Source organism: Bufo bufo, chromosome 4 (genome assembly GCF_905171765.1).
Source record: "Bufo bufo chromosome 4, aBufBuf1.1, whole genome shotgun sequence".
Classification (NCBI taxonomy): domain Eukaryota; kingdom Metazoa; phylum Chordata; class Amphibia; order Anura; family Bufonidae; genus Bufo; species Bufo bufo.
The window spans coordinates 484,112,646-484,135,665 of NC_053392.1; the positions used below are offsets into that span (position 1 = coordinate 484,112,646).

The window sequence follows — 23,020 nt, forward strand, 5'->3', positions numbered from 1 at the left end:
CAAGAGTGAACAGGTACTGATTTTCTTTTAAAGTGGATTTACAATGCCTGATTGTCCGGCAGATTATTGGGGAGAATGTCCCTATGAACGCTCGTTCTCGATCATGTGAATGTCTAAAGATGTCAGCAGGAGGAGCTTGGAAAAAAAAAATAACATTTGGTGGGAAAAAAATTCAGTTAAACTAAAAATGTATCCATTTATATCAGTGCTAATTCCGTGCTTTGACATCAAGGAGGAGGTCTCATTAGTGACAGCCTTCCCTCTATGACGGAGCATACAGCGATAGCTGTCAAACACCGGTAGGACCTCCTCCTGGACTTCAAAGCCCAGAATGAGCAGGGATTTAAATGAACGATTTGCAGGTTTTACTGAATCCTTTCCCATACAACTATATATATCAATCTGCTTAGCTCCTCCTGCTCTGTAACATGCTGCCTGCAGATTAATTCACATTTGATGCTGGCAGGTTCACTTTAACCACCTCAGCCCCCAGTGCTTAAACACCCTGAAAGACCAGGCCACTTTTTACACTTCTGACCTACACTACTTTCACCGTTTATTGCTCGGTCATGCAACTTACCATCCAAATGAATTTTACCTCCTTTTCTTCTCACTAATAGAGCTTTCATTTGGTGGTATTTCATTGCTGCTGAAATTTTTACTTTTTTTGTTATTAATCGAAATTTAACGATTTTTTTGCAAAAAAATGACATTTTTCACTTTCAGTTGTAAAATTTTGCAAAAAAAAACGAGATCCATATATAAATTTTGCTCTAAATTTATTGTTTTACATGTCTTTGATAAAAAAAAAATGTTTGGGTAAAAAAAAAAAATGGTTTGGGTAAAAGTTATAGCGTTTACAAACTATGGTACAAAAATGTGAATTTCCGCTTTTTGAAGCAGCTCTGACTTTCTGAGCACCTGTCATGTTTCCTGAGGTTCTACAATGCCCAGACAGTACAAACACCCCACAAATGACCCCATTTCGGAAAGTACACACCCTAAGGTATTCGCTGATGGGCATAGTGAGTTCATAGAACTTTTTATTTTTTGTCACAAGTTAGCGGAAAATGATGATTTTTTTATTTATTTTTTTCTTACAAAGTCTCATATTCCACTAACTTGTGACAAAAAATAAAAAGTTCTATGAACTCACTATGCCCATCACGAAATACCTTGGGGTCTCTTCTTTCCAAAATGGGGTCACTTGTGGGGTAGTTATACTGCCCTGGCATTCTAGGGGCCCAAATGTGTGGTAAGGAGTTTGAAATCAAATTCTGTAAAAAATGACGAGTGAAATCCGAAAGGTGCTCTTTGGAATATGGGCCCCTTTGCCCACCTAGGCTGCAAAAAAGTGTCACACATCTGGTATCTCTGTATTCAGGAGAAGTTGAGGAATGTGTTTTGGGGTGTCATTTTACATATACCCATGCTGGGTGAGAGAAATATCTTGGCAAAAGACAACTTTTCCCATTTTTTTTATACAAAGTTGGCATTTGGCCAAGATATTTATCTCACCCAGCATGGGTATATGTAAAATGACACCCCAAAACACATTCCCAAACTTCTCCTGAATATGGAGATACCAGATGTGTGACACTTTTTTGCAGCCTAGGTGGGCAAAGGGGCCCATATTCCAAAGAGCACCTTTCGGATTTCACTGGTAATTTTTTACAGAATTTGATTTCAAACTCCTTACCACACATTTGGGCCCCTAGAATGCCAGGGCAGTATAACTACCCCACAAGTGACCCCATTTTGGAAAGAAGACACCCCAAGGTATTCGCTGATGGGCATAGTGAGTTCATGGAAGTTTTTATTTTTTTGTCACAAGTTAGTGGAATATGAGACTTTGTAAGAAAAAAAATAAAATAAAAAAAATCATCATTTTCCACTAACTTGTGACAAAAAATAAAAAATTCTAGGAACTCGCCTTGCCCCTCATGGAATACCTTGGGGTGTCTTCTTTCCAAAATGGGGTCACTTGTGGGGTAGTTATACTGCCCTGGCATTCTAGGGGCCCAAATGTGTGGTAAGTAGGTAAATGACCTGTGAAATCCGAAAGGTGCTCTTTGGAATATGGGCCCCTTTGCCCACCTAGGCTGCAAAAAAGTGTCACACATCTGGTATCTCCGTATTCAGGAAAAGTTGGGGAATGTGTTTTGGGGTGTCATTTTACATATACCCATGCTGGGTGAGAGAAATATCTTGGCAAAAGACAACTTTTCCCATTTTTTTATACAAAGTTGGCATTTGACCAAGATATTTATCTCGCCCAGCATGGGTATATGTAAAATGACACCCCAAAACACATTCCCCAACTTCTCCTGAATACGGAGATACCACATGTGTGACACTTTTTTGCAGCCTAGGTGGGCAAAGGGGCCCAAATTCCTTTTAGGAGGGCATTTTTAGACATTTGGATACCAGACTTCTTCTCACGCTTTGGGGCCCCTAAAATGCCAGGGCAGTATAAATACCCCACAAGTGACCCCATTTTGGAAAGAAGACACCCCAAGGTATTCAATGAGGGGCATGGCGAGTTCATAGAAAAAAAAAAATTTGGCACAAGTTAGCGGAAATTGATTTTTATTTTTTTTTCTCACAAAGTCTCCCTTTCCGCTAACTTGGGACAAAAATTTCAATCTTTCATGGACTCTATAAGCCCCTCAGCAAATACCTTGGGGTGTCTTCTTTCCAAATTGGGGTCATTTGTGGGGTGTTTGTACTGCCCTGGCATTTGAGGGTCTCCGCAATCATTACATGTATGCCCAGCATTAGGAGTTTCTGCTATTCTCCTTATATTGAGCATACGGGTAATGAGATTTTTTTTTTTCGTTCAGCCTCTGGGCTGAAAGAAAAAAATGAATGGCACAGATTTTTTCATTCGCATCGATCAATGTGGATGAAAAAATCTCTGCCAAAAAAAGAAAAAGGAGGGGAAAGGCGTCTGCCAGGACATACGAGCTCCGCCCAACATCCATACCCACTTAGCTCGTATGCCCTGGCAAACCCGATTTCTCCATTCACATCAATCGATGTGGATGAATAAATCATTGCCGGGATTTTTTTTTTTATATATATATATACAAAGTGTTTGCCAAAGTATATGAACACAGCCACCTCCTCAGCTCATATGCCTCGGCAAACGTATCTTTTACTGCAGAGGAGAAATCTCGTCTTGCAGCGCCGCATACACCGACTAGCTGCAGCACTGATGTGCATTCTGACAGAAGCATTGCTGTCAGAATGCACATCAGTGCTGCAGCTAGTCGATCGGTTGGTCCACCTGGAAGGTAAAAAAAAAAAAAAAAAAAAAAGAAAAAACCAGGCCGCAACGCAATAAATTTATTAACTTCAGAACAGAACATATTAACTTTTTTTAACTTTTTTACTTACCGGTAATTTTTTTTTTGTTTCGTTTTTTTTACCTTTATAGAACAAACCTCTCCTTCCCCATGGGACAATGTGCAAAGCGCAAATCGCCCAAAGATGTGGCGAAGTACGTTATGCACTTTATCCCAGGTGAAAGGAGAGGTTTGCAGCAGCTGTGAGTAAAAAGGGCCCTAATAGCCCTGTGTGCCTGTCCTGTGAGATGCAATCCCTATGCTAGGTGTACCTGTGTGTGGTACTTCCGGAAACACTCTCCTAAGCATAGGGCAGGGTGGTCAGGGCAGTCAGGACAGAAATAGCGGGTGTCACGCCTTATTCCACTCCTGCTACAGACACAACATTTTTTTCGGGGTGGCGGTTGGGTTGAGGTACCAGCAACGACACTGGGGAAATGTCGCTCGTGTAGACGGCTAACTACACTGGTGGATGGGGCCACGGAACCTTCTGGATACAGGAGGTTCTCGATGATCTCTTCCTGGAATTTGAGGAAGGATCGTGTTCTCCCAGCCTTACTGTAGAGAACAAAACTATTATACAGCACCAATTGAATTAAATATACAGACACCTTCTTATACCAGCGTCTGGTTCTGCGGGAAACTAAATAGGGAGCCAACATCTGGTCATTGAAGTCCACCCCTCCCATGAGCGCATTATAGTCGTGGACTGAGAGGGGCTTTTCAATGACACAGGTTGCCCTTTCAATTTGGATTGTCGTGTCTGCGTGAATGGAGGAGAGCATGTAAACGTCACGCTTGTCTCTCCATTTCACCGCGAGCAGTTCTTCGTTACACAAGGCAGCCCTCTCCCCCCTTGCAAGACGGGTGGTTACAAGCCGTTGGGGGAAGCCCACGCGACTAGTTCGCGCGGTGCCACAGGCGCAAATCCGTTCTAGAAACAAATGCCTAAAGAGGGCCACACTTGTGTAAAAATTGTCCACATAAAGATGGTACCCCTTGCCGAATAAGGGTGACACCAAGTCCCAGACTGTCTTCCCACTGCTCCCCAGGTAGTCAGGGCAACCGACCGGCTCCAGGGTCTGATCTTTTCCCTCATAGATCCGAAATTTGTGGGTATAGCCTGTGGCCCTTTCACAGAGCTTATACAATTTGACCCCATACCGGGCACGCTTGCTTGGGATGTATTGTTTGAAGCCAAGGCGCCCGGTAAAATGTATTAGGGACTCGTCTACGCAGATGTTTTGCTCAGGGGTATACAAATCTGCAAATTTCTGGTTGAAATGGTCTATGAGGGGCCGAATTTTGTGGAGCCGGTCAAAAGCTGGGTGGCCTCTGGGACGGGAGGTGGTGTTGTCGCTAAAATGCATAAAACGCAGGATGGTCTCAAATCGTGTCCTGGACATAGCAGCAGAGAACATGGGCATGTGATGAATTGGGTTCGTGGACCAATATGACCGCAATTCATGCTTTTTTGTCAGGCCCATGTTGAGGAGAAGGCCCAGAAAAATTTTAAGTTCGGAAACTTGGACTGGTTTCCACCAGAAAGGCTGGGCATAATAGCTTCCCTGGTTTGCGGTTATAAATTGTGTGGCATACCGGTTTGTCTCTGCCACGACTAAGTCCAAGAGCTCCGCAGTCAAGAACAGCTCAAAAAATCCCAGGGCCGAACCGATTTGAGCCGTCTCAACCCGAACTCCAGACTGGGCGGTGAAAGGGGGAACTACAGGTGCGGCTGAAGTTGGTGACTGCCAATCAGGGTTTGCCAGCACCTCAGGGATTCTAGGGGCTCTACGGGCCTGTCTGCGCGGTGGCTGCGACGGGGTAACTACTGCACGTGCCAACGTACCAGCTTCAACTGCCCTTCTGGTGCTCGCTACTTCACCAGGTTGTGCTGGTACTAGGTCCAGGAAGGGCTGCGCTGCTGGTGTATGCCTCACCACGTGATCCGGCAGCGACAGCCCCACTCTGCTGCTCTTGAAGCGGATCCTGCGTAACCTGTGGTCTAGCGACACGGGGCCGGGTACGCCTGGTGCTGCCAGGGACCTCAACCTCCTCGTCCGAACTTTGGGTCAGAGAGCCACTGCTTTCTACAGGTTCATATTCTGACCCGCTAGATTCGTCAGATGAGGGTTCCCATTCCTCATCCGACTGGGTCAGAATCCTGTAGGCCTCTTCAGAAGAATACCACCTGTTTGACATTTTGGACTAGTAAATTTAGGGGTATTCCCTGAGACTACCCAAGAAAAAAAGCAAACCTGTCTTACAAAGGGGAAGCTAGCGAAGTACCGGAGGCCGCTGCGGTTGATAAAAAATATCAAAACTGATTTTTTTTTATCGCCGCAGTGCGTGTAAAGTGAATGTGCAGTGATCAAAAAATAATAATTTTTTGTCACTGCGGTGGGGCAGGCGTGGGTGAACGCACGTGTGGGCGACCGATCAGGCCTGATCGGGCAAACACTGCGTTTTGGGTGGAGGGCGAGCTAAGGTGACACTAATACTATTATAGATCTGACCGTGATCAGTTTTGATCACTTACAGATACTATAAAAGTACAAATGCTGATTAGCGATACGCTAATCAGCGAATAAAAGTGACTGCGGTGCGGTGGGGTGGGCGCTAACTGACGCTAACTACCTAACCAAGGGGCCTAAACTATCCCTAAAACCTAACAGCCAATACTAGTGAAAAAAAAAAGTGACAGTTTACACTGATCACTTTTTGTCTTTCACTAGTGATTGACAGGGGCGATCAAAGGGGTGATCAAAGGGTTAATTGGGGTGCAGGGGGGGTGATCTGGGGCTAAGGTGTGCTGTTTGGTGTACTCACTGTGAAGTCTGCTCCTCTGCTGGATCCAACCGACGAAAAGGACCAGCAGAGGAGCAGAGAAGCCATATAACAGATCATATTTACTAATATGATCTGTTATATGGCTTGTGATTCGATTTTTTAAAAATCAGCAACCTGCCAGCGACTATCATTGGCTGGCAGGTTGCTGATGCAATTCTCCTCGAACTTTTGCCGGCCCGCGATGCGCATGCGCGGGCCGGCTGTGACCGAAATCTCGCGTCTCGCGAGAGGACGCGCCGGCGCGTCCACTCGGAATGAAACAACCACCTCCAGGACGCGTCTGTGCGTACAGCGGTCCGGAGGTGGTTAAACAGCAATTCTCTATTAAAATATGATGTAATTGCTCCTATTAGAAGGTGGATTAATCTGTAGATATAGGAGGACAACTGAGGGAATTTCAAATTAAAGTATGATCAGAACAATGGCTCAGTGGTTAGCACTGGTGCCTTGCAGCGCTGGGGTCCTAGGTTCAAATCTGACCAAAGGCAACATCTGCATGAGTTCTGCGTGGAGTTTCCTCCCACACTACAAAAATATACTGATAGGGAACTACAGCAAGCAAATGTCTGTAAAGTGCTGTGGAATATGGAATAAGCAAATAAATATTCAACAGAAAGTTAATTTGCATCCTTTAAAGCCTAGGTACTCAACTTGCGGTATAAGTGGGGTGAAGGACCTGTGGTAACATGTTGGACACATGAGCAGACAGGTCCTGCACCCAGGTGGTAGTTCAGAGAGAATCTGAAGACTACAAATGAACTGCAGAGGAGCTCACACTCAACCTCTGTTTAGCGCCCTGGAGCAGGGGTACTTTGATGTTTGAAAATTTGTGGACATTTGCCTGTTTCCCCTGTGCAAAGTTATACATTTCTTACTTTTTTCACTGAAAAGAGCTAACTTACACTGTTTAATACAGTCTAACTACATTTTCTATGTATGTTGTTAATTTGCAAGGTTCTGTAGAAAGGGTTAATAAATACTGAGAGACTTTGTGGACTTTGAATGAGAAGCTGGCAATTTCCCACTGCTGCCATAGGGTTTAAAGAAGAGCATGTTTTGGAGGGAAAAAGCCAGACTTGTTTACTACCAAAACCAGATGGACTGACCTTTTAAATGTCTGGTTTTAGCTCTGTTGTTATGTCTGGAAACTTGTTTTTGTCTGATAAAACTGCTGTGTCATTGAGTATTATTGAAGCTCTAATGTAAGTCTACAGTATGCCAAACTGGAGAGGTAACTTTGTAATTGTTTGTGCCGAATTTCTCCACTCCACCACTCCCACTAGAAGGTTCCAGTCTAGCTAGAAATGGTATATAAGGTGAGCAGTCAAAGCCCCTAGTGTTCTGCAGTTAGGTACCAGTGCTTGGAGGGGAGACTCATGCCAGCCTGCATGAGTGACCAGAAGAAGACGCTGAGATGGGGACGCTGAGCCACAGACCATGGGTCACTAGCCCTGGGACAAGGAGCCACCCGGACTACTGAGCAACAGACCGTGTGCCTCCAGCATTCTAAAGAGAGGGACAGCTAGTTCCTCAGCATCAAACCCTTCTTCTGCCAGGGAGGAGACTGGAGAGGCCAACCCTATTCCTTGCCTGTGTTATTTTGCATCTGAACTCCTCCAGTAAAAAAAGCACACTGGTTTACTACAGACCCTGACTCTCTGGACTTATTTCCCATTGGGGTGCACCACACCTTAAATCCCTTCCAGGGAGAAGCAACACGTGGTGACACCTCGACTGTGTCCAGGGGACCCAGCATAACGTTGGGGCCACCCCACACCCGGCCACTGCATCAGTGGAGATGGGTGGCTTTGGGGATACTGCTAATGGTGCTGCCAGTGTGGAAGAGCTGGGAAGGGAGAAAACATAGCTGTCATTAAGAGAAGGGGTGTTCAGGGGGACCAGCATCTGTCAGATAGGAAAGGCGCTGTCAGAGGGGAAGGGTGACAATGCTGCATTGTAGTATTTGTTGCGTCTGGGAGGGTATTTTGTGCTGCACTGTCTTGTCTGGGCTGCTAGAGTGTGCCATCAGTGCTGCATAGTGGTATCTGGTTGGCATTGCTGGGGGTAATATGGTCAGTGCACTGTGGTATTTGACTCTGAGCATTGCTCACTGGTGAGACTCTGGCATCGCCATGAATTGACTAGTGAGTTCTGAGTAGAAGAAGTTTGAGAAATCCTGCTCTAGGATGGTACTCATAACTTGCTGATACAAGAATTTTAATAGAGAGTACACTGCAAGATAAGAGCCTAGGTGATATAATCTGAGTAGAGGATTCTTTTCTTAAGGCCCTATTTCACGGGCCGATAGAGCAGAAGATTGTCAGGAGGGAAGTGTTCCCTCCCGTCAATTGCCTGCAGCGATCACCTCCTCAGTATAGGGACGAGTGATCACTAATGCATCGCTCGTCCCTATACTGTCTCATTGTTTGCTGGCAGCAGAGCGCCTATTACACGGTGCGATCTGCCGCAGACAAACCAGGATTTTTTAACATGTTAAAAGATCCCGATAAACGAGCATTTGCTCGTTCATCGGGAAATCGGCCGCAATATTACATTGCCAGATGATCACTAACAAGCATTCAAACGACCGCTCGATAGCGATTGTCTTAAAAAAATTCTGCCCGTGTAATAGGGCCCTTAGGAATACTGAGAAACACTGCTTTAAGGGCCTATTCACACAATCCAGCACATGGACTGAACACAGAGACATTACAGTCAATGGGCCAAGTCATGTCTGAGTTTCCACAAAGACCTTGCTTCTGTGCAAAGAAAATCACACTACTTGTCCGGTTCTTGTGGTAGACTCGCGTCAATAGGTACGCAAAAAATGGACAGCACACAGACGTCATCCGTGTGTGGTCCATTTTTCAGGAACGGTAAATAGAAAAGAGAGCACTTTTTTGACACCAGTGAAAACAAAAGGATAATAGTGATGCCATATGAACGGAAGAACAGACAAGCAGAATGCAGTCACAGACTCCATTTTTGGCGGACAGAACATTTAAAAGTTTTAAACGTTCATTTGACCCACACAGTTTGCTGCTGACCCAGTATAATTTGTGCTCACAACAGTAAAGTACCATCATACCTGCTTGTTCAACAGCAGCACATGAGTAAGGAGCTGTAAAAATTATTTTTGACCTTAATGTAAATATACATATGGACCGTGTCACTAGACCATTCATTTAAAATCATCAGAATCCATTAAATCATCCTGATTTTAATAGGAGGGCACGCAAACTTCTAAGGCTACTTTCACACTCGCGTTTGGTGCGGATCCGTCTTGTATCTGCACAGACGGATCCGCACCAATAATGAAAACGCTTGTATCTGTTAATAACGGATCCGTTTGCATTATTCATAAAAATAAAAAAAAGTCTAAGTCAAAACGGATCCGTCTTGACTTACATTGAAAGTCAATGGGGGACGGATCCGGTTTCAATTGCACCATATTGTGTCAGTGAAAAACGGATCCGTCCCCAATGACTTACATTGTAAGTCAGGACGGATCCGTTTTGGCTCTGCATCGTCAGGCGGACACCAAAACGCTGCAAGCTGCGTTTTAGTGACAGTCTAAAAAATGCATCGGAGACCAATAGCAGCCAAATTGATGCATTCTGAACGGATCCTTATCCATTCAGAATACATTGGAACTGAACTGATCCGTTTTGGGCCGCTTGTGGGAGCCGTGAAACGGATCTCACAAGCGGACCCAGAAACGCCAGTGTGAAAGTAGACTAAATCTGGTTCCATATTTCATAGACTCTGGACTGAAAAGAATTAGGGAGCATTTACACAACCGTATCTATTTTGTGGTCCGCAAATTGTGGATCCGTAAAATATTAATGCAATTCTTGGCATCCTGCAATTTTTGTGGGCCCCATTGAAAAAATGCCTATTCTTGTCTGCAAAATGGACAAGAATAGGACACGTTCTCTAATTTGTGACTCAGCAGAACAAATGCACAGCACACATTTTTTCACATACCATAGAAATGAAAGGGTCTGTAAGCGATCCACAAAAAAAGCAAATTGGACTTGGAGCATAAATTTGGTCGTGTAAATGCACCCTTAATCATATAACATAACGTGGCCTGTGGTCTCTCAGCTCACTCATGTGACATAGACAATTTCCTGAAACACATCACTGCTTAAAAGGGCCCACTGTCTCGTCTACGCCTCGGTAGTAAATTCCCTGTTTATGAGGCTCACACTGGTCTGAATGTGACACTTGTCAGACGTGTTACAAGTAAAAGCCTGAGACAGCAAAAATAAGCTGAAAACTTGTTTATTCCCCAAAGCTACAAATTCATCCCAATAAAAGCAATGCTCCAAATTGAGAGCTCAACACGAGAAAATAACAGGAAACTCAATACATAAACAAGTGAATGCATGTCATATACAAGTGGAGTCTGAATAAAATATATGCGTCCATAGCAAATGGCACCATCAAGAACGATGTCTCAAGGCCAGTTCAAAAGGTCAAACACTGACTTATAGGATAGCTGCCTTACATCTGGTGGCATTAGAGGCAGAGCTTGTTAAGAGCTCATTTACATCCCTTTCTTCCCAGAATTCCAGAGAAGCATTGCCTGGCCTATAAGACTCTTCACACCGATAAGGTGCTCTTCATAAAGTATAGTATTCCCCGAATCCTGACCCAGGCCTCTCACCCAGTTAAACCAGCACGCTCTGCTCTGCACTAAAGAGGGGCAATTACCCTGAAACAGCTGTCTGCTGATGAGGTTCTGGCCTAATTATTATCCAAGTCATGTCTTAAGGCCTGTTCAAAAGGTTGAAGATTGACTTGTAGCATAGCTACCTTACATCTTGTGACGTTAGAGGCAGAGCTTGCTAAGTGCTCATTTGCATAACCTCTTTCTAATAATTAGGAATAAGCAGTTTACATCAGAACATCCTAGTTATCAGAGTTAATTTTTTATAACTAACGGCCTATCTACACTAAACACAAACAAACAAATATGTCTAAATCTGTGTTAGTGAGCACTTGTCCTTTGCCGAGATAATCCATCCCACCTCACAGGTGTGGCATATCAAGGTGCTGATTAGACAGCATAAATATTGCACAGGTGTGCCTTAGACCTCTCACAATAAAAGGCCACTCTGAAATGTGCACAGTTTTGCCTTACTCCGTCGCATAGAGTTGATCAGGTTGTTGATTGTGGCCTGTGGAATGTTGGTCCACTCCTCTTCAATAGCTGTGCGAAGTTGCAGAATATTGGCAGGAACTGGAACACGCTGTCGTATACGCCGATCCAGAGCATCCCAAATATGCTCAATGGGTGACATGTCCGGTGAGTATACTGGCCATGCAAGAACTGGGATATTTTCAGCTTCCAGGAATTGTGTACAGATCCTTGCAATATGCCATCAATAAAATGCACCTGTGTTCGTTGTCCATAACATACACCTGCCCATACCATAACCCCACCGCCACCATGGGCCCCTCGATCCACAACGTTGACATCAGCAAACCGCTCACCCACATGAAGCCACACACGCTGTCTGCCATCTTCTCTGAACAGTGAAAACCAGGACTCATCCATGAACAGAACGCCTCTCCAACGTGCCAGACGCCATTGAATGTGAGCATTTGCCCACTCAAGTCAGTTACGACGATGAACTGCAGTCAGGTCCAGACCCCGATGACAACGAGCATGCAGATGAGCTTCCCTGAAACGGTTTCTGACAGTTTGTGCAGAAATTCTTTGGTTATGCCAACCGATTGTTGCTGCAGCTGTCCGGGTGGCTGGTCTCAGAAGATCATGGAGGTGAACATGCTGGATGTGGAAGTCCTGGGCTGGTGTGGTTACACGTGGTCTGCAGTTGTGAGGCCGGTTAGATATACTGCCAAATTCTCTGAAACGCCTTTGGAGACGGCTTATGGTAGAAAAATGAACATTCATTGCACGGGCAACAGCTCTGGTAGACATTCCTGCAGTCAGCATGACAATTGCATACTCCCTCAAACGTTGCAACATCTGTGGCATTGTGCTGTGTGATCAAACTGCACATTTCAGAGTGGCTTTTTATTGTTGGCAGTCTAAGGAACACCTGTGCAATATTCATGCTGTCTAATCAGCACCTTGAAATGCCACACCTGTGAGGTGCAATGCATTATCTCGTAAAAGGAGAAGTGCTCACTAACACAGATTTAGACAGATTTGCGAACAATATTTGAGAGTAATAAGTCTTTTGTGTATGTAGAAAATGTTTCAGATCTTTGAGTTCAGCTCATGCAAAATGTGAGCAAAACCAAAAGGGTTGCATTTATATTTTTGTTCAGTGTAGATTGATAGAATGTAGCATATATTTTTATAATTTAAAATACAAAATTACTAAACTAATCTTCAAAATGTCAAAACTTTCCTAAATTCCTCCATTTCAATTTCATCCAAAACTGACTCAGCCTCCAGTGCTGACTGAAGTGCTTTTCTTTTGGTCAAAATGAAAGAAACCCCAATGGAACCTGATGAACCCCATTATTTATCAAAGAGGCCTGTTGGGCACTGGTGGCATGTGGTACAATGGACCCAGGAGAGTGTTGGGGTTCTGTTATCAAAGGAAGCCACAATGGGAGCTTGAAAAAAGCCTTACAAACGCAAAGGCCCATAGTACTGTTACTTTAGCAGGCTGGTGGAAACTTTACTAGAGCATGGAGGTCCAGTGTAGACACCTGCTGGTCCAGAAAACATAATGATACCAATCAGGGGTGCTAGGCACCCTAATGTTTTCTTGGAATTCCCAGTTAACCAGTTATTTTGTTAGGAGGTTTCTCAGTGGTTAAAGAAAAGTGGACAATAGAATTTTGGTATAGGTACACTATAGGTGCCAGTTTTGTAAGGTCTGAATGATTCACACAGGAATCTACTAGATGAGTTCAGCAATGTCCATAAATCCTAGCACTGTACATTCATAGGTCTGATCTTCATGAAAACCACATGATGACTTGGCCCACGGACAATCTTTTCCTTTGAAATCTGCTCATACTGGTCTTCTTTATTCAACTTCTGTTTACGCGCCAGGCAGTACAACTCCTGTTTTCATCTCTGCTTATTTAGTAAAGCTTCTCTTTAGGCTGCTGTTCAGTTGCGTGACTTGCTCGTATGAATGCTTAGCACCTTGATAACCACCATTACCCAGAGCACACATTCCAAATCAAGATCCCTGTGTCAAATTCCTGTCTTTCCACATGACTGGAATGTAAAAAAAAAAAAATCCCAACTAACCAGTACTGGCACTGGTCCAGACTCTCTTCCTGAAGCGATAGAAGTAAGAGGCCAAGCACAGGCTTTTGCTTCCTCCACCAGACCTACGTCAGTCTCAAGGCTTCTCATAATCTCCTACGTATCTCCTAAGTACTATGTACAGAACAGATCTCACAGCCATTTATCAGGATTACTTGCTAGTTGAGGAGCTAAATCATTCATGTGACTAGTATATTGTATAATATACAGGAAGTCATTTATACAACTTTAAAATAATAATCATGATCTACAGTAATTCATATGACGCCACAATACTCTTGAAGTAAACATATGACATAACATAATAAAAAATTTACACCCATTCAATGATGAAACCAAAAGACACTGTACTGACGGCTTTTGAGGCTGCAGATTTTTCACGAATTTAAACATATTACTTATACGATCATATAGACATATCAAAAGTTTAAATCAGTGGAGGTTCGAGTGTTGATAACCCCACCAATAGCTAGAACGAGGAGAAAGTGAAAGTAGCCTAAGCCAGTTCTACTTTACACCAGTTTGATAAATCTCCCCCGTGCCTCATCTAGATAATTGCTTTTCAGATAGAAGGATGCACCGCTACCTGGGTCCAGCTTCTCTACCCCCCCCCCTTCCCCCTTATGATTACCTTTACCTAGTAGTGACACATGACTCAACTGAATGGCAAACAGATAGCCACTCAGTAGTTCTCTATTCTGGCTCCCAAAGGAGAGCCTCAAACAAGGAACCTCGCTCTATGATGTTAAAGGGATTTTCCGAGACTTCGGCACTGATGACCTATCCTTAGGATAAGTCATCAGTATGTGATCGGTGGGGGTTCGACACCCGGGACCCCGCAGATCAGATGTTCGAGAAGACAGCAACGCTAACAGTAGTGCTGCGGCCTTCTCACAGCTGTTCCTAGGCCTGTGACGACACGTTCATTAGTCACGTGGCCTAGGCGCAGCTCTGCCCCATTCAAGGGAATGGGGCTGAGCACGATACCAAGCACAGCTGCGAGGATTGGCGGGGGTCCTGGGTATCAGACCCCCACCGATCAGATACTGATGACTTATCCTAAGGATAGGTCATCAGTTCTAAACAGGGCTGTGGAGTCGGAGTCGAGGAGTCGGAGTCGGGGGAAATTTTGGGTACCTGGAGTCGGAGTCGGCAAACAATGCACCGACTCCGACTCAGACTCCTACTAAATTTAGATTGGAATAATAAAAAAAAAAAAAGCAAGTTTAAATGTCCCAATTCACAAAAAGTTATAATTAATGACTTCTCTACTGTAAGAATAAAGACCAATGCATGCAGTGCCTCACGTAACCGCAAAACGAACACGTTAAGTGACCGTGAAGAAGCATGCTTTTCATGTGCTTCACTATATGGCACGCAACGCACAATTAGGAGCTGCAATACTTATACTTTCCATAGTGGCGTCCATGTGTAACCTAGCCTCTCACTGATAAGGGATTAAATAAATTTTTTGCAGGACTAGAGAGTGAGACACTTGTATAAGTGAAGGGAATGGAGGGCCAATAGTTCAAGACTGAAGCTGTAAACCATTGAAAAAACTGCTGTCATTTAGCTAAGGCTATAAAAACTTGTAAACTCCGATTGTTAGCTTAAACTTTAAACATGACTATGGGATTCTCCTAGGAAAATCATGTTTTAGAATAAATGCCCCTTCCTGGATCCTCCTTTGTTTTCATTGTGTTTGTCTTTTGCTTAAACTGTGCAATACAGTAGACTGTTGGCTTCCCAGCCAGTAGTCCTGTGGTAGGTTGCGTTTCTTTCCCTCAAGGAATGTATAAAATACATTCGCATATTAATACAGAGGAGTCAGAGTCGGGGAGTCGGAGTCGGAAGTACATAAAACTGAGGAGTCGGAACATTTATCTACCGACTCCACAGCCCTGGTTCTAAAGTCTTGGAAAACCATAAAAAAATAAAAATAAAATATATATATATATATACACACACACACACACACACACACACACACACACACACACACACACACACACATATACACAGTATATATAACATCTAAAAATGCCTATACCTTGAAAAACAATTGAAAATAGCCATCCAAACAGGGGTCAGCAAAGGCACTCATCGGTCAGTGACTTCCAATGTACTGTGAATTGTGACACCTTTCTATCATAGCCTGCGCTCACTTTTTCAAGGCACAAAAACTAAAGAATGTGTATGTAGACTTCACAATATTCAGCTAAGTCTGCAAAGCAACATCGTTTATAGACATAAAAAATGTTGTGAAAAATGCCAAAGAAAGTGCCATGAAAAAATGCATCAAAAAGCTGTGTGTGAGTGAATCCAGACTAAGGCCTCATGCACATGGCTGTTGTTGGCCATTTGTTCACCGCATCACGGATGCGGACCCATTTACTTGAATGGGTCCGCAATCCTGAAGGTGTGGCGTGGAACGGAGGCACGGAACCCCACGGAAGGTTTTCGGTCCATGCCTCCGCACTAGGGATCGACCGATTATCGGTTTTACCGATATTATCGGCCGATATTGAGGATTTTGACCGTTATCGGTATCGGCATCTATTTTGCCAATATACCGATAACGTATGGGGAACACAGATCGCGCTGCTGTCAGCGCTCTCTGTGTTCCCTCAGCAGCACAGGGGAGAAGGAAGCAGTGTCTCCCTCCCCCTGTGCTGCTGCTGCCGCTGCCGCCAATTACAGGAGAGAAGACAAGAGAAGGGGAGGGGCTGTGGCCACTGCTCCACCAATGAAGATGAGTCTTTCATTAATTCATATACAGGAGGCGGGAGCTGGCTGCAGAATCACATAGCCGGCTCCCGACCTCTATGACAAGTAGCTGCGGTCCGCGGTAGTTAACCCCTTACGTGCCGCGGATCGCAGCTACCGCTCATAGAGGTCGGGAGCCGGCTATGTGATTCTGCAGCCAGCTCCCGCCTCCTGTATATGAATGAGAGACTTATCTTCATTGGTGGCGCAGTGCGCCCCCCCAAGCCCCCCAGTATTAATCATTGGTGGCGCAGTGCGCCCCCCCACCCCCATCCCAATAGTAAAAACATTGGTGGCGCAGTGCGCCCCCCACCCCACCCCACCCAGTATTAATCATTGGTGGCAGTGGCCACAGGGTCCCCTCTCCCCTCCTCCTCCGATCGGAGCCCCAGCAGTGTAATCCTGGTGCTCCGATCGGTTACCATGGCAGCCAGGACGCTATTGAAGCCCTGGCTGCCATGTTCAGCTCCATGCTGCTGTGTGCACAAAGCACAGAGCAGCAGGGACAGTGTGAGATCCTATTCACCCTGATAGAGATCTATCAGGGTGAATGGGACAAGGGTTCTAGTCCCTAAGGGGGCTAAAAGTTAGTAAAACAAAACAAAAAAAAACTCAAAAATATTAAGTATAAATGAAAAAGATTTACAAAAAAAAATAAAAATACACGTTAACAATAAACATATTAATTTTCAGCAGACTTGTGTAGGAATTTTTTTTTTTCTCAAAAATGAAAATTCCCAGAATATCGGTATAAATTATCGGCTATCGGCCTGAAAATTCACAAATTATTGGTATCGGTATCGGCCCTAAAAAATCTATATCAGTCGATCCCTACTCCACACCACAAAAAAGTAGTGCATGCACTACTTTTTTGCAGTGCAGACCCTTGGAAGCGGATTGCGGATCCCATTCAAGTGAATGGGACGCGTCCGCAGACGGTGGCCACATGGTCAGTGCCTGTGCATTGCGGACCGCAATTTGCGCTCTGCAGCTCGGGCAAGGCTGGCACACGGTCATGTGCATGAGGCCTAACACTGTGTGGGGAGAGGATATTAACCTGTTCCTAACATTTTGACAGCCATAGCAAATAGCTGAGTAATAAACTAAAGATTTTTCAAAAATATTCTTTTGTTAATCTTTAGAAGAAATATACTAACCAATGTTGATGTCACAAAAGCGATCATTGAATGAATCTCTCCAATAACATGCTATAAATTTATAGAGATAAGTCTGATCCTGCAAGCCACCCCTTCCCTCCCCCGCCTCTCCTATGCACATCAAGAAAGGCAACTCCCGCAGGTAGGGGAGGTCTGTCACCACAGGATGCTGCCCTTATGGAGGTACGCACAATCCTCTTGCCTCGTGCCTCTGTATGATGTTGTATTCTGGATACAATACTTCGAGGTGAGAATAGTTCCATTGTACCCCAGCTCGGAGCCTATATGGAGCCATAATACAGTAGTGTACACGAGGCCAAGTGGTTATGAGTGCAAACAAAATATATATTGGCCGACAGAAAACCCTTCACTGATCACCAGCAGCACCTTGATAGTCCAACTTGGAGTTTAAGCTCATTTTGTCATCACCACAACTATCATCAATCCAGAACATGAAATAAAAGAATTCTCATCCCGAGGCAACATTTTTTGAAGTAGTTGTCAGACTAGTCTGGTTTTACAGTATGTACACTGTGAACCATAAAGAAGCGAGCTATAAGCTGCTTACTCAGTGATATCAAAGCAAGCTAAACGGCCCAGAAACCGGCACACCGCTCAGCTCTTACTGGACGCGTTGAGAGCGATGGTTGTCAGCACCTCCCTGGTTGACATTTTGACACATTAGGTCTTATTTTTAAGATTAGTGCAGACATAAGAGGAGTTGTCTATAGCAACCAATCAGATCACAGCTTTCATTTACAGAAATGCAAAAGGAAAATGGCAGAATGGCTGTGGAAGACTACGCCACTAATCCTTTTAACTGCTTTTCATCAAGCAGGAAGATGTCTAAAGGTGACCATGCACATTCAGGGACAGAAGGACATGTCACACTGTGTCCCTTATTTTCAAGAGAGATTAGGCTACTTCCACACATGCGGTAAATGAATAGCCTGCTGGAGTTCACCAAATCTAATCTAGCCGGATACTGCCGTTCGCCACCAGTGCCCATTGACTATGATGGGATCCGGCCGGTGCTCTACAGGTAGAGTATACACTCCGATAGTGCTCTACAGGTACAGAACACCCTCCGATAGTGCTCTACAGGTACAGAACACCCTCCGATAGTTCTCTACAGGTACAGAACACCCTCCGATAGTTCTCTACAGGTACAGAACACCCTCCGATAGTGCTCTACAGGTACAGAACACCCTCCGATAGTGCTCTACAGGTACAGAACACCCTCCGATAGTTCTCTACAGGTACAGAACACCCTCCGATAGTTCTCTACAGGTACAGAACACCCTCCGATAGTTCTCTACAGGTACAGAACACCCTCCGATAGTTCTCTACAGGTACAGAACACCCTCCGATAGTTCTCTACAGGTACAGAACACCCTCCGATAGTTCTCTACAGGTACAGAACACCCTCCGATAGTTCTCTACAGGTACAGAACACCCTCCGATAGTGCTCTACAGGTACAGAACACCCTCCGATAGTGCTCTACAGGTACAGAACACCCTCCGATAGTGCTCTACAGGTACAGAACACCCTCTGATAGTGCTCTACATGGAAGAGAATACCCTCTGATAGTGCTCTACATGGAAGAGAATACCCTCTGATAGTGCTCTACAGGTACAGAACACCCTCTGATAGTGCTCTACAGGTACAGAACACCCTCTGATAGTGCTCTAGAGGTAGAGAATACCCTCTGATACTACACCACAGACATTAATATTGGAAGTGGAACCACTACCAACCCGAAGCCAATGAACACCACCATCAGATATCCAGAAAAGCCTATTCTTCTCCCATCAAGCTCAATTTGAGTGGCGTGACTACATATACATGTGTACAGTCCTACAGAATATTCTAAAGGAGAAATCGATTTATAAAATGGACACTAAATGACGGCTCCATCATAGGATTACAATTCTGTGATGCTATGGATGCTAGATGCCTTTCACCAATACTTCCCTGCATTATTGATCACTGCCTAAATTCATTCACAAAAGAAACATATACAAATCAAAGTGTTCTTTTCTGATTGTGTCTAGAATTCAGTATGGCAAAAAAGGTTTAACAAATGGGAATTGAGAGCCGGCTTCTCTCCTTGTGGCTTCCCTATGAAAACTTGGTTACGCTGTTCGCTAAAGAAATATTTAGGTAGAAAAGCACCAGATCCTCCAGCTGTTTATAAAGCAGCCCCACGGCTTTAAGAAAGCGCCTGCAGCCAGATAACGCTGCGTTTGAGGTGCATCGCTCATACCCAGTTCTACCTTACAGCAAGGCAGAAAGCTCCAGTCTTTTATTGTCTTCCTCTGTACTGAAAGAACCTTGTTAGGTTTGCACTAGCTTCAAAGGGATTAAAAGAGCATGTTTGAGTCTCATTCCTCCTAGATCGAGGCATACTTTCCCTAGGGAAATTTTTATTGTGACGGAGACTAAAAATACAAGGCTGGATCAACGTGTCTACAGGAATCACAGTCAAATGGTCAATGAGATACAAAAAAAACATGAAAAGGTTTATATTGCCGAGTGGTTTATATTATCACATCCCCACTGTATGATTTCCCATGCAAACAGGAAAATTGCTTATCTGTTTCGCATGGCGTGCACATTTTGCTCTGGTTAGACAGGCTGACAGACATGTAAATGATGGCCTATTTATATGCACCTTACAGATGCTGCTCGACTTAGTCCCATTGTAAAGAACAGGAAAGAGAAACATTCCCCCTCAGGGACTAAATAACGCAGAGCTTCCCTTTGTTATTTTCACTCCTGCCAGACACCGTTATGTCGGTTGAGCCACACTAACCTGAATTTCATAGTCAAGTCTTTAGCTATTCTCTGCAGTCTGTTTAATGAAGCACCTAAGGGATTAAATATGTTATGCAGAGACATCCTCAGAACAGAAGCAAACCTGGTACTGTTTTCTCCACGCTCAGAGAAATACATTTTCTGCTGGGAGATGGGATTCTTCAACCCTATAATGATCCTCTTAAAGGACATCTGTCAGCAGATTTGTTCCTATGACACTGGCTGGCCTGTTACATGTGCACTTGGTGGCTAAAGACATCTGTGTTGGTCTCATGTTCATATGTTCCCGCATTGCTGAGAAAAATGATGTTTTTATATATGCAAATGAGCCTCTAGGAGCAACAGGGGCGTTGCCATTACACCTAGAAGCTCTGCATCCATTGCTGGCTGGATTCATTTTTCCATCACATTATACACTGTTTGTTTCCATGGTTATGACCACCTTGCAATCAATCAGCGGTGGTCGCGCTTCCACACTATAGGAAAAAGCAATAGCTCTCACGGCCCAGGCCACCAGACAGGCTGGCACTTTTTCCTATAGTGTGCAAGCAAGACCACCATTGATGGATTGCAGGGTGGTCATAACAATGGAAACAACTAGTGTATAATGTGATGGAAAAATGAATCCAGCCAGCAAAGGAGGCAATACAGATAATAACAATACATTAGTAAATGCCTTGTATTAACTTTCTCTCTAGGATACATGCCACTTGCTGAGCCAACCCCTTTAAGTTGGCCATAGACATAAGGGGATTATTCATGACTAGAGTACACCAGTAATCGGAAGTTAAAAGGCTGCAAATAGCACTCTGATGAATGGAGCCATACGAGAATAACACATACCGTATTTCTCGCTTTATAAGACGCACTTTCCCCCCCCAAAAGTGGGGGGGAAATGTCCGTGCATCTTATAAAACGAATACTAGTGAGCGCTTCCATTATGGAAGCGCTCACTAGTATGTATTAGGAGCGGGGAGCGAAGCGTCGAAAACGCAGGTAATATTTACCCTCCCTGGTCTGCGCCACGGCTCCTCTTCAGCTGTCGCGCTCCCATCTTTCTGGCCTGCGCTGCTCTGTCCTGACCCCGTACAGCGTCAGGACGTAGTGCGCGCATTATGACCTGACGCTGCACGCAGTCATGTGACAGTGCAGCGCAGGCCGGGAAGATGGGAGTGCGACAGCTGAAGAGGAGCCGCGGAGCAGGACAGGTAAGATGATTTTTTATTTTAGTCTGATCTGAGCTCTGATGGGCTATTCTGAGGTCTGGGGGAACTGATGGGCTAATCTGAGGTCTGGGGGAACTGATGGGCTAATCTGAGGTCTGGGGGTACTGATGGGCTAATCTCCGGTCTGGGCGTACTGATGGGCTAATCTCAGGTCTGGGGGTACTGATGGGCTAATCTGAGGTCTGATTGGGGGTACTGATGGGCTAATCTGAGGTCTTATAAGGCTCTGAGTGGGCTGATATGAGGTCTGATGAAAAATATTTTTTCTTATTTTTCTACTCTAAAATCTGGGGTGCGTCTTATAAAGCAAAAAATACGGTAAGTCAAAGACAATACAGGGGCACTTGTCAGGTGTACCTACAAAGATTATATACTACTGGCGTAGTACTACAAGCCACCTAATAAAATAGGACAGTAAGGGTACTAATACTGCAAATTCCACCCTGAATAGCTGAGAGCAATATGGCACACAGCTACTAATGACAAGTAATGTCGTCAGATTCATCTCACTTGCAATTCATACAAGTTTTAATCCATTTGTTTTTGGAAATAAAAGTCTCATTTTAAGATTATAGAATTGAAGGTTAAGTTTCACAGAGAACGTAGGTGTGTGGAGAAAGGGTTATTATTTGCCTTAGGTAACCTGTGAAATGATATATATGATTATCCCACCACACATCGTGAATCCATATAGCTAATCGGGTGCGTTATGGTGGCAAATTGACATTTACAAGGCAAAAAATCTTCCCCCCATACACATGCACGCCTGACCAAGCCCAGCATGCATGTGTATGAAATGAGTGTTCTAATTTGTATGGTCACATTAACATTGACCATTTTCCTAATTTGATTTCATCTAATTCATTGCTTTCTTTTTCTTTATATCTCCTTGTTCACTGGTGTCTGCTGATTCAGTTGATTTTTATTTCCTTGATCAGCACGAGACTGAGAGAAAATGAAATAAGCAGGGGTCTAAGAGCTAGCTTCTAATGTACAGACAGAAGCACCGACACAGAAAGCTGTGGGAAAAGGATGGGCACTTGTATACACTCTCCGGCATTAGAGTACCTATGGATGGACCCTGTATACAGTACGCTGATCGTCCATTGGCAGAGCACTCATGGTCGATGAAACATTTGCCCACGCACTAACTATATGGTATGGTGAGGTATGATCCTTCTGCACTATTGAGAGGTGTGAACGACTAGAACATCCAAAGGAAATTTCCCAAGATATTACATGATCTTATGAGTGCAGGACAATAGCACCGTGGGCGGCCCGACGTGCACAGCGTCATTGTAATCTATAATGCTGTGAGTTCCCTCACGATCAATGCCGCCCTGGGACATTTGGCCCACTCATGGATGGTATGTCTCAGAGGGCATACGGTCGTGTGCAAGGGCCCTTATCCAAAACATTCCGGTTCTCTAAGGCCCCTTGCAGACAAGCGTTCCTCCCGCAGCGAGTATGCAATGCAGCTCCCGGCTTGAACTCCCAGCGCTTACAGTTCTGGAATTAATTGGATAACACTAGCATAATGCTGCCAGTGTTCTCCAATACATTCCAGAACTGTAAGGGTTACATAGCAT

The 23,020-nt window shown here is 44.4% G+C and overlaps 1 protein-coding gene across 1 annotated transcript in view; it reads right to left on the minus strand.

Annotated features, from left to right (window-relative positions):
• CRIM1 (cysteine rich transmembrane BMP regulator 1) overlaps positions 1-23,020 on the minus strand; it is a 772,316-nt gene that overhangs the window by 689,407 nt on the left and 59,889 nt on the right. The window lies entirely within an intron of this gene.